This window comes from Panthera pardus, unplaced genomic scaffold, assembly GCF_024362965.1.
Source record: "Panthera pardus isolate Hobbes unplaced genomic scaffold, ASM2436296v1 HiC_scaffold_2, whole genome shotgun sequence".
NCBI lineage: Eukaryota > Metazoa > Chordata > Mammalia > Carnivora > Felidae > Panthera > Panthera pardus.
Genome location: NW_026526765.1, coordinates 36377223 through 36392350, shown reverse-complemented (window position 1 = coordinate 36392350; position 15128 = coordinate 36377223). Strand labels below are relative to the sequence as shown.

At 36.2% G+C, this 15128-nt stretch overlaps 1 protein-coding gene across 1 annotated transcript in view; it reads left to right on the top strand.

Moving 5' to 3' along the window:
* Positions 1 to 15128, top strand: part of HCN1 (hyperpolarization activated cyclic nucleotide gated potassium channel 1) — a 391050-nt gene that overhangs the window by 280645 nt on the left and 95277 nt on the right. The gene's annotated exons all lie outside the window — the stretch shown is intronic.

The window sequence follows — 15128 nt, the reverse complement described above, 5'->3', positions numbered from 1 at the left end:
AGCTGCTGTCGTGCATTCTTCTGCACAATGTGTTAATTAAAATGATTGCAGCTCTAAACTTTTCTCGAGAGAGAGAAAAGTAAATATATGCAATGATACATTCATTGGATTTTTTTTTTCATATGCTGAATTACTTTCGCTGGGGCTAAACTTTGGATAGTCAGACAGTAATTGTATACTCGACCAAACATCCTTAACTTTTTGACAGATAAAGAAGAGTATTTCCTAAGTGAAGGAAGATTTTATAATGCAGAAGTTTAGTTAAACATGGCAAACTATATAGTATACACCTGGCCAAAGAGCATTTCTGGAAGCAATGGCTAAAGTAGTTCTAGAATACTTCTAGTGAGTGATAACCAGCTTAGACTTATAATTACTTACAAAATAGCCAAAGATTGTTTCAGTTGTTGTTTTATTTACAGACATTTTCAACACTATAATCACACAATGGGAGAAAAGGAACCCAGATACTTTATTTCCCTTGAATGTAATGACACTGCCATCAACTACTGCAATGAGCAAGTTGGTATTTTGTTACTGAAATAATGAAGAGGTGAACCACCAAAATTGCTTCAAGGTTCATTTTAAAATAAAGCCTCCAATTAAACTGGAAAAAAACAAAGCACATAGTAAGGGAGAGGAGACTTCATACAATGGTGACTGTGACTGAAAATTGTATACTCGAAGGAATTTGGGCTAACATAATGGAGATTTAAGATAAGATTGCAGCAAGATGTATGTTTCTATTATACTGTTTTTTTCTCTTTCAGTTGATACTGCTTTAGAAAAAAAATGCTCTTTTCCCATCTCCTTCTGTCTGCATCATTGGTACCTATTTTTCTTAAAACCAAATCTTCAATTTCTGGTATTGCATTTATTACCATTGCACTGCATGTTAGGTGAATTCATTATTTTTATGTTTTTAGACCTGCTTTAAAGCCAGGCTTAGGGGCGCCTGGGTGGCTCAGTCAGTTAAGTTTCCAACTTCAGCTCAGGTCATGATCTTGTGGTTCGTGAGTTCGAGCCCTGCATCAGGCTGTATGCTGACAGCATGAAGCCTGGAGCCTGCTTGGGATTCTGTGTGTCTCTCTCTCTCTGCCCTTACCCCACTCATGGTCTGTCTGTCTCTCTCTCTGTCTCTCTCTCTGAAAAATAAATAAACATTAAAAATTAAAAAAAAAAATAAAAACAAAGCCAGGTTTAACTTGGAAACCCAATTAATTCAACTACGCAATCATAGACATTTATAAGCAAAAATGTTATGATGCCTGCAATAATTCAAATCGTCAAGTTCTTGATATTACAAGGGCTTAATAGAAGGCAAGCGTACTGAGGTAATCCTTTGTTACTTTTTTGACATATGGTACAATCTACACAGAAAGAGCTGATTACAAATATATATATATATATATATATATATATATATTTCATTACAAATATATATATATATTTCATTACAAATATATATATATTTCATTACAAATATATATATATATATTTCATTACAAATATATATATATATATATATATATATTTCCTTATTCTGAATGTTTCCTAAACTAGAGTTATACAATATATGACCTTTTAAATGTTTTCAAAGTTCATCAAAATTGTAACATATATCAGTGTTTAGTTACCTTTTTTTGGCTCATTTATATCCCATTGTATGGATATAATACATTTGTTTATCCATTTATCAGTCGATGGACATTTGAGTTGTTTCCTCCTCTGGCTATTGTGAATAGAGCTGCTGTTAAAATTTGAGTACAAGTGTAATATGAGTATCTGTTTTCATTGCTTTTAAGCATGTACCTAGGAGTGGAATTGCTGGGTCATATAACAATTTTATGTTTATCTTTTTGACAAGCTGCTTTTTCTTGTAGTTAATATTTGTCTTTAAGTGTATTAGAACCATCTCCATGGATGACTGTAAAATTAATGTCGATATTATTTTCACTGATGTTATTTTTCATCAAAAATAATTTTATATTTTTGAGGTAAAAGAAAGAGCTCCAATACATTTTATAGTAGTCATTCAGATTGCACTGGTTCAACCCACCTAATCTGGCCCCAGAATTCATTCCTCGACATTGTCTGTTGTCTCTCCATCACTTGCCCTACAGTTTGGCTGCAGTAAAAGTATTGATCAAATCTAGTCTAGTGCACTACTGTATGCTCTAGTCTACTGCAAGTTATCCAGCCTACTGTGTATGTCTGGGATCTCAGGGTCATTTAATTCTGTCTTCCTAGGGAACATCTGTTCGTTCTTGCTTTCCCAACCTGAAGTCGTTCTATCATCCTAAGCAGTAGCATTAGGTCCTCTGATTTTGAGATCCTTATCTACACAATTCCCCAATGATAGTAATCTGAAAGGTCTAGAGTGTCGTCATCATCATCATCGTCACCACCATCATCATCATGATTATTTTCACTCTTGACCAAAAAAAATGTGATGTAGCATTGCAGATTAAACTCTGACTTGAATCACACTGTATGCTGCTGATTTCATGGAGTATCATGTTTTGTATTCTGATATTTCAGACAGCTACATTTTCCCCTTCTGCCAGATAAGGTGACTTTAAAGCATGAGACAGGTGGCATTTAAAATGTGCCTCTCCTGATGCTCTGCTCTGGATTACTAGCAGGCTTCATAGTTTCTGTAACTGGGATATTGAACAAGCTCAATTTCAGAAATAACCAAAGCAATCATATTTTTTGTCTCCAACTGTTTATTTAGCAAAAGGGTCATTTTTTTCTGAACAAATAAAATCCCTCCAAGATCTTTTTGGGGCTAGAAACCAGGAATTAGAACATACTCCATAGGCTCTCTTCTCTCTCCTGTTATAAGCCTATTAGGAGCTACTATTTGTCACTAGGGGGAAGACACAAGGAGGGATTAAAGGGAAGGGAAGAGGCAGTTTTTTGTTGTTGTCGTTGTTGTTTTTAGTTTATTTATTTTGAGAGGAGAGAGAGAGAGAGAGAGAGAGAGAGAGAGAGAGAGAGAATATGCATGTACGGGAGGGACACAGAGAGAGAGAGAATTCCAAAGCAGGCTCCACACTGTGAGTGTGGACCCTGATGTGGGGCTTGAACTCACAAACCATGAGATCATGACCTGAGCTGAAACCAAGAGTTAGACGCTTAACCGACTGAGCCACATAGGAGCCCCAGGAAGAAGCAGTTTTAATCCCTTGTTAGATGTGTTATGCTAGTGTTCTTTGATGGGTATGGCAGATGATTAAAGCTGACACTTCTTTATGAGATCCTTTGGGCTCTTCAGGTAACACCCCCTGAGTCTCCCTCCTGCACTTCCTTAGTCCTGCGAAATCCAGAAGTTATCTCCAACCTCCTTCTGCTCTGGGCTCCTTGCTTTGCCAGGTGGTACTCTTGGACAGGACCCAAGATGTAAAGCTGGCCCCCCTGTGTGGCTCAGATCTGGTCCACAGAGAAGCACTCCTGCGTCCCTCTCTTCACCCATCCCTCAGTGTTCTGCCTCCTACCACCAAAGCAATGAGGATCCTGTGTCTAGCCTTCCCCAATTCTTTGGCAGGAGTCAGACCCTGTCCACAAGTTAATTCTGTGTTCTTATATGTGACCCCCAACAATATGATCTTATTTCAGAGATACCCAAGTGGTTTTCTTGAAGGTGTCTCCCCAGGTAAAGTGTTAGAAGGTAGCCCTCCCACCCTCTATCCCAAAGGGGGCTGAGAAAGGGACTCAGAAAAATCACTCTCTCTGAAGAAACCTGCTCAGGAAAATTCTCATTCTACCTTCTTGACATCTGTGGAGCTCTGATGGAATTGAGACCTCCTGGAGGCTTTATCCTTGCATCACCATTTACTTTTATAAACCAGTATATGAGAGACCACTTTATACAGGCTGTTTGTAGTTAAGTTCTGGAGGAGTCAAAAGTTATGTGCAGATTTTCAACTGTGCTGTGGGGTCACCACCCTTAACCCCCATGCTATTTCAAGGGTCACCTGTACATATAAATGTTCCCTAGTCAACTGTTTGGAAATGTTGATTGAAAAATGCATCAGAGTATGGTTTCTTTGGATAAATGTGTGCACCTTGAACATTTAGTTTGTTGTCTCTGCCCTCCGTGCCAACTCCCCCATGTATTTTTAAGTGATTAAAACGTACTTTGGGGGCACATGAGTGGCTCAGTCAGTTAAGCTTCCAGCTCTTTATTTCGGCTCAGGTCATAATCTCATGGGTTCATGAGTTCGAGCCCAAATTGGGCTCCATGCTGACAGCCCTCCCCTGCTCATGCCTGCTCTCTCTCTCTTTCAGAATAAATAAACTTAAATAAAATAAAATAAAATAAAATAAAATAAAATAATTGTATAAAACAATTAAATTAAAAATTAGATATTTGGAAAATACCTATCTAGAAAAACTCCCCAAAGTATGCCTGGGTGGCTGTTAGTTAAGCGTCCAACTTCAGCTCAGGTCATGATCTCAGTTTGCGAATTTGAGCCCCACATCAGGCCCTGAGACAGCATGGAGCCTGGAGCCTGCTTGGAATTCTTGGAATTCTCCCTCTCTCTCTGCCCATCCCTTGCTTTTACTCTGTCTCTTTCTCTCGCTCAAAAATAAATAAACATTAAAAAAAATTTAGAAAAACTCCCCAAAGTGATGAGTATTCCTTTTTTTTTTTCTTTTTTAACTGACGTTGGGTAGTTACTCTCTTTTCTAGATAGGTCTGCAGTTCACCTGCTCTTCAGGAGATGAAACTGCTTTTCATCGTCCTGTGCCTTTGTACTACTGCAACTTAGTTCTAACACTTGGGCACCCCCAGGGAGCCTACTACTATTTTTAGACTTGTCACTCGCCTTCCTGTCATATAATTATAGTAATAGCAGCTTTTAGGTGTACAGTTTTCCCTCTGTAATAAGGAATAATTGCAACATAAAACACATCATGAACTTAGAATAAGAAAAACTTTCAACTCACCTTGGTAGACTTAATGTACATGAAAGATTTTTAATGTAAAATTTGAATATGACTGAAGAATCGTGTTAATTATGAGGAAATTATCACATTGAAATACCTTTATACACTGAATAGCTTCCTGAATCCAGGAAGCAGAGCGTATAAATCCAAGACAGGTGCAGGAATGATTTGTTTAAATAGACCATGCTTTCTAATGGTAGAGCCCAAGACAGTGAGCCAGTGCTACTCCAGGCTTCAAATATTGATTATATTATATAAATTTTTAAAAATTACATATTCTCAATTTAATAATGATAAGAAATTTGAAAGCTAAATTTATCCAAAAGAACAATGATACAATTTTCTTCATCTTAGCATGAGTTTATATGACTCTCATGAAAGGCCCTTTGGACTAAGAAGGTATGGTTTAATAGAAGTAGTCTCTCATAAAAGTGAGTTGTATGTAATCCTATATGCAGCCATATTGAATTATACAGTTTTATGTAATCATAGCAACAACATAATATCCTAAACCTAGTCGGTCCAGGAAAATGTTTTTTTTTTCTTGATTTTAATTCATAATCCATAAATCCTTATTTTTTCCTTGTAAATGAAAAACTATTAACAGGACTATCGCATACATTTCTTAATCTATAGAAATCTTTTTGTTGCTTAATCAGTCTAATCTCCCAAAGTTGTATAAGCTAATGGTATGACCAAAGACAAAAAGCTAAGCACCAAGACCTCCTCTCATTTTCAATCCACTCAAATCCCATTTGCAATAAAGCAGATTTCACATCAGTTAAAGTTACTATGGTTAATGTAGATATTTTATTGGTAATACGCCCTTCCAAAAGAATTTGGGTGAAGGACGGATGATGCCATATCAACTTTTAAATTCTTACAAATCTCTCCACCAAACTTCATTTCCAAGCAAATAAATTTTTCTCAACAAACTCAATGAGTCTGACCTGTTATACCCTTCACCCTACCCCTTTATATATTTTTACCCCTTTCACTATTTACATGGGTTATGCCCTTCTCTTGGGAGGGCTGTCACATCTTCGCTGATCATCTCAACCTATAGTAATTTGTTTATTGTATCTATTTTATCTGTCCAGGGGAGTATAAGCACCATGATGGGAACACTTGTTTCTCAACTTTTGTGTAGCTCAGCCCTATACACAGAAACCTCAGTATTATGATGCTGAGGTTACAACAGTACGCAGAAGGGACAGTGAGGATTTAGAATGTTTACTGGTCTGGCCTTTATTCTAACATAAATAGGAATAAGAGTTCACAATTTGAACTTTTCTGAATGCTGTCACTTGAGTGAGTATACATAACACATCTTTTAAAAGTTATGTTGTTTATTTACTTATACATAAGTGTATTGTAAAGATCTTGCTTCATATTACAGCACTTACTTGCTTATGTATTATATGTATGTATTTAGCTTAAACACAGATGAAAACTTAATTTTCAATATGCTTTCTCCTCTGGAATTCTGAGATTAATTTCTCTGTAAGTAAAAGGTACATTATCAAAGTGTCTTTCATCAGGGTTGAAGCAATTTCTTTGTTTCTGGGTTGATCAGGAGGGTGTTCTCCTTTAGGACATGATGGAACCCATTGTCTAGAAAAGATGGATGGGTGAGTTCATCACTCTTGCCATGCAATTCTGAGTCTTCAAAAAAAAGACTCTATAACCAGAGCAAAGAGGAAAAATTTGGAGTAGTGACTACGATAGTTTGTGGGTAATGCTATTATTTTAAAAAGAAAGGAAGAACATTTACATCCTGCTTTTCAACCTGTCTTCATTATCAAGAAATTTAGTCAGTTGAGCTGCTAGTTTGGTTTACTGATTTTGTGGGCTGTGTTAGTATTTATCCTCAGAAAAGCAAAGAGGCTTTGAAGTTATAACGATCTTGACCTTGGAAAATCAATTTGACCCAATGCTTAAATTAAAAATGGCTGGATGCCTTCATTTTCATTGGGAACATTCTTAGGAGGAAGATGTAGCTCTAAAATCCATGTGCATTCAGCAAAATGTTTCACTTGCTTTTTCTTCCTTCTTCGTAAAGTCTTCCTTCCTTTACAAATGAGAATGCCACGAGCACAACTCCCACATGGTTCCTTAATTAGTCAGAAAGATTTCCAATGCTGCTATACCATATACTTTTTGCTTCCCAGGAGCTGAATTTAACATACTCCGGTATGTTAAAGTGGTAGTATTGCCAAATGTTCACAGGCCAAGGAGATCCTAAGACTGGGGATATCTTTGAGATTTTCTCCTAGGAACACAGCCAGTGCAGTAGCCCTGGGGTTAGCTTCATGTGGCCACTTGAGCTGCTAACAAACCAGGCTCCTGGCAGAATGATGATGCTTTATTTTCAGCAGAGAAAAATGTTTTACACTAAGTACTGTTATAATGATAGGAGCAAGTAAAGGGAGAGAGTTTGAAGCTGTTAATTTAACTAAGGTGAAAAATAGAAATTTGCCAATTGTAAATCTCTTATACCACCAACTTTCAACCAACCTTTATATTTTAATATATTCTATGAGGAGATATGATATCCCTTTTCACTCAATGATACTTTCTATACCAATATTCCACTTATAGACTGAAATTTCCCTTACCTTTGCTGTAGGTATTCATGGTTCCAGGGCTGCACAATGTGACAAAAATTGGCCCTTAGCAATCCTTCATTTAATTCTTTGCAGTTTACATTTATCATTTGTAGCTCATCTAACAGCTTCTTGTAATGGCTCTAAAGTAGAGTTGCATTTTCTACCATTTTTCTTTTTTGATTGATCTACTGACTTAATTTTTTTAGAAATGTTTGAAATTTCATTTGAATTTGTACTCCCCAAAGTTCTCTTTCAAGTATTGTGCTATATTGGTTTTTTTGTCCCTTATATATCGTAAGACATAAATACATTATTAAGCACTTTCACAGGGCAGAAGCTTGGTCACCAGAGATCCATTAGTCTGGCAAGAACCCACAATGGATAATAATTACTGAATGTAACTTGTATTTGCTTAGTCAGATCATGGGGTCACATTTGAAATAGGCCTTAAAGAATGCAGGATCTCCTTGGCCTGAGAACATTGGGCAACACAACCACTTTAAAGTACATTAAATTCAGCTCCTGGGAATCAACAGGCAGAGATAGTCACTATGAGAGAAATGCCCCAGAAAAGAGCCCTAATTTTGTGAAGATTGCTGGAAGACAGGAATAAAATCTACAAAGGCCCAGAGGTGGATATGTGTGGGAATATTGAATTGTCTAATTTGAGTGAAGCAAAAACTACCTTGCTGGGGAAACTGTGAAATAACATTGGGTTATAGTCCACATACAGTAGTTTTGAATGCGGAAATGATGAAATCGTACATTGGGGAAAGGATACCCACTGCAAAATTTTAGCAATGGGATGTAGTAATTGAAGCTGTCTTTTAGGAATGTAAATTAGCAGTGCATGAGATATGGTGCACTCTTAACCTAGACTATAAGGTTCCAAGATCAAGTAGATCACTATATAAATGCTTACTCTAGGTTAACACATTAAACAGGAACAGGAATTCCAGGCTTGTAAGTAAATAGGGACACTCTAGTTAATAAAACCATTGTAAATGACATTCTTTTTATAAGGAATTATAACCAAATAGCCTCTAGAGATAAGGTGGTATGTGAGTCAGGTCCTAAATAGTCTATTTTTTTTAACCTGTTCAATGCATATCTATCAAATACTTACTATGTGTCAGGTCTGGTAATAGAGGCTAGGCATACAATGTGAACAAATAAATATGGTACTCTCCCTCATCAAGCTTCTTATAGTACAGTAGATGGGAGAGGGAGGGGCATGACACCCAGTAACAAGATTCGAAGAAAGCAGTGAACTCTTATAAAAATTTTCAAGTGCTATGAAAGGAAATGTAAAGATGCAATAAGGGATTTTAAGAATTTGACATGATTCCTATGGGGTGCAGTGGGGGCGGGGAGAAGAAAAAAAGATTTATGAAGAAACCCAAAGAATGAGTAGAAGGGAGAGGGTGAAGTGAACAACATGAGGGAATGCACAGAGGTGTGAAAAGGTTTGCCATGATTCAAGAACACACAGGAAAGTGTGCTTAGAGCAGAGAAAAGTGAAATGGCTCTAGATGAGACTGAAGAGATTAACATGTGTCAGGTTGGGAGAACCTCACTGGCCTACTTGACCATGTTGTACTGTATCCTAACGGCTATGAGTCTTGTAAGAATTTGAAGCAGAAGAGAGGTATGATTAGATTTGAAATTTTTAAGAGTGTTCAAAGCCTCTTGTAGGCAGCATATAGATGGGTCTTTGTTTTTCAATCCATTCTGTCACGCTATGCCTTTTGATTGGAGCGTTTAGTCCATTTACATTCAAAGTAATTATTTATAGGTATTTACTGTCATTTCATTGCTTGTTTTGTGCTTGTTTCTGAAAACTTTATCTGATTCTTTTTTGTTTTTCTCTTTTTCATGGTTTTCTGGTTTTCTTTCAAATGTCACATCTTCTTTATCCATTTGTCCATCATTGGACGCTTGGGCGCTTCCATATTTTGGCTATTGAAAATAATGCTGCAGTAAACATCGGGGTGCATATATCCACTTAAATTAGTGTTTTCATATTCTTTGGGTAATACCTAGTAGTGCAATTACTGGATCACATAATAATTCTATTTTTTAATTATTTGAGGAACCTCCATTCTGTTTTCCAAAGTTACGTATTGGTTGCATTCCCACCAACAGTGCCTAAGAACTCATGAATTTTGCACTTAACATATTGTCTGAACTTTAAATACAAATTAAGTACTTCCACTATACAAATGAGGCAAGTCTAAACCACTGTGATGCAAAATATTTTCAACTTTTTTCTGACTATACCAATATTTTACTTAAAGGGTACAAACATATTATTCAGATGATAATATAAGATAGATTATTATATTTCACATTTACTGCTTCAGCTTTGCCAAGTAAAATTATCTTAGAATAGTATATTCAATTTAAAAGATTTCTTGCTGTCCTCCTACTTCACCAAGTTATTATTAAAACTAATGAGCTAAAATTTTGGAAGTTATTTAAGCAATTGGGGAAAAGCCACTATTAAAATACATAGCATTAGCATATTTAATGAAAAATAATCTTCAACTTCAGTATTGCAATTTTATTAAGCAATATTCGGAGGGGATTCAAGATGTCTACTAAATGACACAAATAGATTATTTCCACTTTTTCCTCATTGAGAACAGATTGCTAGTAATCATGACTGCCTGAATTAAGTTCCACCCTTGAATTTAGTGGAAAAGCAACATATTAGAAACAGGTGCAGAGCTGCTGAAGGTAGGTGCATGGAGGGGAAAGAGAGAAATGAATTTACAGCAGAGCAAGAACGGGAAAATGATTAAAAACCACATTTCACAGCTAAAAAGCCAGTCCTGTGGCACAATGCAGTGTAGGACCATGCTCTGTCTGCACAAGTAGCTTTCAACTGGTTTAGATCAGGCTCTGGTTGGAGGACTCCCATCCTGCATCTGGGTCCACCAAATTTTGACCAGTTTATAAAATGTATTTTTACTACGCTGTTTGTTCCCTCTGTTTTGGTGGCATATGGCAGGCAGATTGTACAGCTGAGCCGGTTCTATAGACATGAGAATTTTGGCTTACACATACGTTAAAAGGTGAGGAGGCTCTGAATCACGTCATAGTAATGGCCAGAAAATAGTGAACGGTTCATGCTTCTTACAAGAGCAGTGAACATTCTCAAACAGCCGCATGGGAATCAAATAGATGATAATTGTGGAATTTTGTTTTCCAGTTTAGCCAAACTTACTTTTTCTTAAATTGCATTCACCATTTAATTTCTCCAGGTTTTTCATCCAAAATTTTTAGTAGTTAAAAACAAACACAAAAATTCTAAAAAACACTTAAATTTACCTTTAAAAAGGTGGTAAACATTACTCCAAATATCAGGAATTTTACAACTGATTTGAGGAATGATTCTTCTGGAATGCTTTTAAAGGGTAAAGGGGTAAAAGTGTTAATTGTCTGGAAGTTTTCTTTATTGGAACACCATTCCCTGGTTGGATGACTCATTCTTCCTGGCTTCTTGGCAATATTGTAGCCTCCTAGTCATGCAAGCTACAGGAAGTTGTGCGTTGGAGAAATCATAAAATTTTAAAAATTACATTTATAGATCAATTCTCCTTTTTTAAAAAATGATTCAGATGACTAGATTCTAACTTCAATAAATTAACAAAGTCTTCTTTATGCAGTCACGGTAATAATAACTTTAATTAGCAATCTGAAACATCTAGCATAAAGAATGCCATATCACCACATTTTGTAGACTTATCATAAACTATCCCATTTTCCATCTGAGTTTTAGATACTAATAACTAGAGGCTGAATCTATGCAATTTTAAAGAATCATAACAAAGAAAACAATCAGTATTCTGAGAATGAGTATATATGGGGGCTCACCTATATTAGAACATACCTATAGGAACGTATCTGCATTTTTTTTTTAACTTTTTTTTATTTGTTTTTGAGACAGAGAGAGACAGAGCATGAACGGGGGAGGGGCAGAGAGAGAGGGAGACACAGAAGCGGAAACAGGCTCCAGGCTCTGAGCCATCAGCCCAGAGCCTGACGCGGGGCTCAAACTCACGGACCGCGAGATCGTGACCTGAGCCGAAGTTGGCTGCTTAACCGACTGAGCCACCCAGGTGCCCCGTATCTGCATTTTTTAAATGGCTCGATTATCATCCAGATAGCTAATGCTATATAGACAACATTAGCATCAATATTTCCTTGGCTTAAAAGATATTAGGTTCCATTTTTTGATGTTATTGACACTGGAAAGAAGGAAGATTTTTGTTTAGATATCCTTATTATTATTGTATTCTCAATTAATTCACATTTTAGAGATAAGAAGCCTGTGATCCAGAGAGATTAAGTTATATTCCATATTCCCACATCTAGCTAGCAGAGTGGCAACAATACAAAGCAGCATTCTTATTTTCTAACCCAGTGTGCTTTGGAGAGATGCATAGGGAGCTAAGGAGGATAAAATTATCAGAGGTATTTTACAGGTCAGCCTTTGCATTTTCCTTCCAACCTCCAAAAACAGACCATAGCATCCAAAGACCCTGTTCTCAGATAAAATTACTATGCTAAGGTTGTTGCATTTGTATAAACAAATTTTTGGGGGAAAAAAAAACAGTGATGTTCAAGTCAGAGCATATTAATTGCCTTTTTCCTTGATCGAGACTGTGTACTTGGTAAGCAAGAGTATTAGTGGGCACTGTATACAGATATAAATAACTTTTCACTAAAACGTTATTTTGCCAGTGCTATTTAGATGCTTTTAGCTTTATAAACAGTGCATTTACACTTTAGAAAATCAATTTCCATGGTTTTTATTGACAGTGAAATAGTAACCCACAGATTTCATATTGTCGTACAGTTTTTCTTTGATATAGTTAATGTAATATACACACCATTCAGATGTCGGAGGGCTGTTAATATCCCATTACATTCATCAATCAGGTTTTGTACACAAACCTTTTCATTTATTTGAAAGCAAATGTACATGCCACAGCAGCACGTTTATAGAACCCCTAGTAGTGCAAGGAGATCTAAAGGGAAACATGAGGGCAGAATGTGTTAAGCATTCATCATTAGCATCTGCTAACAAACTTGCAGAGCAATTACTTTTTTTATTTAATAGTTGGAGAACCTGCCGTATAGATGGCTTGGAAAATTTATCTCACGAGCAAGACACAGAGCATTTCATTCTTTCAGAATTAGGTACGTCTGTCAGTGCCATGGTTTTGCTAGCAACTTTGTACATGTTTCTCAGCGGCTGTAGAAGTTCAGTTCTTTTCCTGGAGTAGATATATGTGAACATACTACTTGAGTTAGCATTTTATTCCTTTGTATTTTAATATTAAATCATTGCTGGAAAATATTAAGTATTTTTGACATTAGCCGGAAATAACTCATTATTTTTAAATGAGTGAAAGTTAACTTATTAAAAAAAAGTTAACTGATTAAAAAAGTTTTATTTCCTTATGAAATTTGAAAACTAGTTGTGGAAATTGAAATTATATACTCATGTTTTAATACATTATTTATTTTTTAAGAAAATTAGTACAAAATGTTGCAGTAATTTAAAAGAAGAAGTGGTGGCATTAAACATACAAAAGGTAGGAGCACCGGGGTGACTCAGTCAGTTACGCATCTGACTCAGGTGATGATCTCATGGTTTGTGAGTTCGAGCCCCATGTCAGGCTCTATGCTCACAGCTTGGAGCCTGGAGCCTGCTTCAGATTCTCTCTCTCTCTCAAAAAATCAACATTAATTTTTTTTAAATATACAAAAGGTATAATAGCATAGTAATCTGTAACAAATAAGCAGGGTATTCGAGTGATAATGTTCGTTCTGATATTTACACAATGATGGGGGGAGCACTATAGGGTCTACTATTTTCTGTAGAAACTTGCCTAACATTCTTATATCAATGCAAGTTCTGAGCATTCCTCTGAGATTTTTCAGAAAACTATGAAGCTATCATCAAAAATACCTGGTTTCGTGTGGAATATACCTTATTAATAGGCTTATGTTCTTCATTTCTGCACCTGCTAACTTTATTATTAATATTCTTATATAAATTAATGTTAAGAAATCGTGTAAGGAACCTAGCTTTGTTCCCTTGAAAAGAGCTTTGCAATATCATAACAAGTCTCCTCTAATGGAAAACACAGTATGATTCAGAGTAGCTGAAGATAGCTGCTAATAATTACTATGCTCACAGCACACTTATCTTGACTGTGCCATTTTCTCTAGAAAAGGAAATAACATTTAATATTTTCTAGTTTTACAAAGAGTAAGGGAATTAACCTCACGTTGAACAAGCAACAGGATGTCTTAATTGCTTATTGCAAAGGTTTCCTGTGTTATTAAAGTAACAAAAAGATTTTCTTAAGATCCTCTGACACTAAAATATAATATTACTGTATCTATGGTATATAAAAGGAGATTCAGATCTAGCAAGGGCACACAGTGTACAAGAAATTCATAGGTGTCTTATCAGGCATCAGGGTCATGATATTTTAGGCTCTTTAGTTTTTCTTACTTCTGTGGTAAAATATATATAACACAAAATTTGTAATTATAACTATATTTTTCTGTACTCATGTTATAAACATGTTTAATAACCCAGAACTCAGCAATTTAGAATACTACTGTCCCCACAGTGTCATCCCCAATATAACTTCAGTTCTTCCAGAGTGTCTTCATAGTATGCACTAGGTATCCATAATATATATAGAAAATAATGAGCTGGCACACTTCAACTTACTCTTTTGAGTTCTTGCTTTTTCTCTTAATGATATATCTTAAATACATTTTCATATTTGTCATTATTTAAAATTTGACTAGGGGTGCCTGGGTGGCTCAGCAGATGAGTGTCCAACTCTGGATCTCGGCCTAGGTCATGATCTCATGGTTCATGAGATTGAGCTCCACATGGGGCTCTGTGCTGACAGCACGGAAGCCTACTTGGGATTCTCTTTCTCCCTCTCTCTCTGCCCCTCCCCTGCTCACGTGCTGTCTCTCTCTCTCTCTGTCTCTCTCTGTCTCTCTCTCCCTCAAAATAAATAAACTTAAAAAATTTTTGATTTTTTTTATTGTCGTAAGAACACTTAACATGAGATCTACCCTCAACAAATTTTTAGTTATAACAATATATTATTGTTGACTATGGATGCAATGTTGTACCACAGACCTCCAGAGCATATCATCTTGCTTAACTGAAACTTTTTCTATTGATGAGTAACTCCCCTTTTCCTCCTCCCTCCAGCCCCTGCAACCACCATTCTCTTCTTTGGTCCTATGAATTTGACTATCTTAGAGACCTCATGTAACTGCAATCACACAGCATCTGTTGCTCTGTGAATGGTCATTTAACTTAGTATAGTGTCCTACAGGTTCATCCATGTCCTTGCATATTGCAGAATTACCTTCTTAAGACCGAATAGCATTCCACTGTATGCATATACCACCTTTTTTTTTTAATCCTGTTGATGGACATATACACTGTTATCACATCTTGGCTACTGTGAATACTGGTGCTACAATTTCATTGAGATCTTGATTTTAATT